Source organism: Blastomyces dermatitidis (genome assembly GCF_000003525.1).
Source record: "Blastomyces dermatitidis ER-3 genomic scaffold supercont1.11, whole genome shotgun sequence".
NCBI classification, from domain to species: domain Eukaryota; kingdom Fungi; phylum Ascomycota; class Eurotiomycetes; order Onygenales; family Ajellomycetaceae; genus Blastomyces; species Blastomyces dermatitidis.
Window position 1 is genome coordinate 1,009,483 of NW_025544784.1, and position 2,231 is coordinate 1,011,713.

The window sequence follows — 2,231 nt, forward strand, 5'->3', positions numbered from 1 at the left end:
TAGAGAACAGAAGTGTTATCAAAAATTATTATCTCTTAATAAATAAAAAACTTATCAGTTTTAACTTCTTTATCTCTTACTTTAATACTTTCTCAATCTTCTTCTGCTGCTGCTTATTTACAGTAATACTCTTCTTCTCTCTCTCTCTCTTCATCTTGAACTTAAATCATTCTCAGAACTTCTTCTAATCTTATCACTACTGTATGAGACTCTTTACTATCTTCTTCTTCAATCTCTTATGAGCAGCATTATCTGTATTATTTCTATACTTAGTTCAGTCTAAATCTATCAGAAGTGTTACTTAAAATTGTTATTATTCTACTCTCTTACAAAGTCTCTTCAAGGCATTATAACATGTCTTGTAATCAGTCTCTTCTCACTTGAATATCTTTCTCTTCTCTCTCTTTAATCTGTGATAGTACTCACACGCCTTGATGATCTACAGAACTGCAGAATATTTGAAGAGAAATAACATGATTAATTTCAGTGTGTATTGAAGAGAGATAAAGGCAGAAGAGACAGCTAGAAATAATATAATAATAATAATAATAATAATAATAATAATAATGATGATAATGATAATAATGATAATAATAGTAATAATATTAATAATGATAATAATAATAATAATAATAATAATAATAATAATAATAATAATAATAATAATGAAAGAGAGAGTGTATTGAAATATATTACTGACTTACTAAATATAAAGAGACAAAGAAAATATTAACAGCTTTCAGAGATATATAAAAACAGCTACAGTATTGCATAGTAACATCATCTTTATTCAATATATACAGTGTTGATATTCTTTATATACAGTTATTATATAATCTATATCAGAGATACATGCAGAAAACAGATCTTTATTACTAGAAAGAATAATTGCAGTGATTCTCTGTTTTCATATTATAAGATAAGTTATTCTTATTTCTTTCTTCTCTCTTTTCTCTTCTTCAATCAATCACTAATTCCAAGCTGATATGAAAACTATTAAAACACTCTCAGAAACTCTCAAATTGAAGAGTATAGACTAATCAAATTTCAAATGTAGAAGAAATCAAATTATCTTTTACAGATTCAATTACTTATCTTCTCTTAAATAAAACAGCAGTCACATCTCCTCTCTCTCTCTCAATCAAATAAAACATGGCCTGTGAAAAGTGAGTATCACATCAGACTATAATGATCAATACAGCCCCAGCACACAGAGCTGCATATGCGTAGCATGTACTGAACTGAGAGACTGTGTGAGTTGTGTAGTAGTTAACAGTATCACGCCAAGCTGCAAACACTCAAATAACCGCCTGCGAGCACTTATTCTTACAATGAGACATGCAGTAACTCTTGTATATATTGTGGTTCGGAAGAACGTACGACCGTCGGATAATAACGCGGCCGCTTCCGAACTACTAGCGTACGAATGTAAAGGGGGCCCGCCCCGGTGGCCGAATGGTTAATGCGGCCACCTGGTAGCGCCTTGGCGTGGGAAACCAAGGCGCGTGGGTTCGAAACCCGCAGGGGATACATTAAATCCGGAACTCAAGCACCTCAGGTTCCTAATAAATACAGAGGTGTACAAATCGCTCCAATGAATTGCTCTATGTTCCTGGGCTGGGAAGTTATTATCGCATGTATCTAATTGTCACTCCTTTGTATTTTCCTATGTTCTTGTTATCTTGGCGTGGTCTCAACACCTGTATTTCCTCCTGTATAAACCAACACTTGACCTGTATTTAACATCACGCAAGGACTCATCATAAGCTCCGCTTGCATATGAGTATAATGAAAGAATAATAATAATAATAAAGTAAAGGGGGCTCTAGCGGCCACTAATTAATTTAGTATACAAGATTCAATATATAAGAAGCCGGCATACACCTGTAATCATATGCTGACTTAAGCAACCTTTGAATCACATCTGATAGCATGTTTAAAAACTAGTAAGAAGCCCAGGCTTCTTCAGAATGTGATAATTTCATCTATGAAGTGATTTATAGTTATCATGCCAGTGTGGTTCTAGAACATCTTAAAAAGATAGTATATAAAGAGTGATAAGTGAAAGAGCATCTGATTGATACTGCTTCACTTGTTAAGGAAAAACTTCACACTCAGATGAATGTCATATATGCAAATAGATGAGATGTGAGAAAGAGAATGAAAGTAATGAACCAGATTCAAAGAAGTCTGCTCTCTACTCAAAAGAAGAATAAAAAGAGAGAGTGATT

The 2,231-nt window shown here is 33.0% G+C and overlaps 1 pseudogene across 1 annotated transcript; it reads left to right on the plus strand.

Annotated features, from left to right (window-relative positions):
• Positions 1-1,441: 1,441 nt before the first annotated feature.
• On the plus strand, positions 1,442-1,530 carry BDCG_17794 (annotated as a pseudogene). Its single transcript has one exon. The product of its transcript is annotated as a tRNA-OTHER (tRNA).
• The last annotated feature ends 701 nt before the right edge of the window (positions 1,531-2,231 follow it).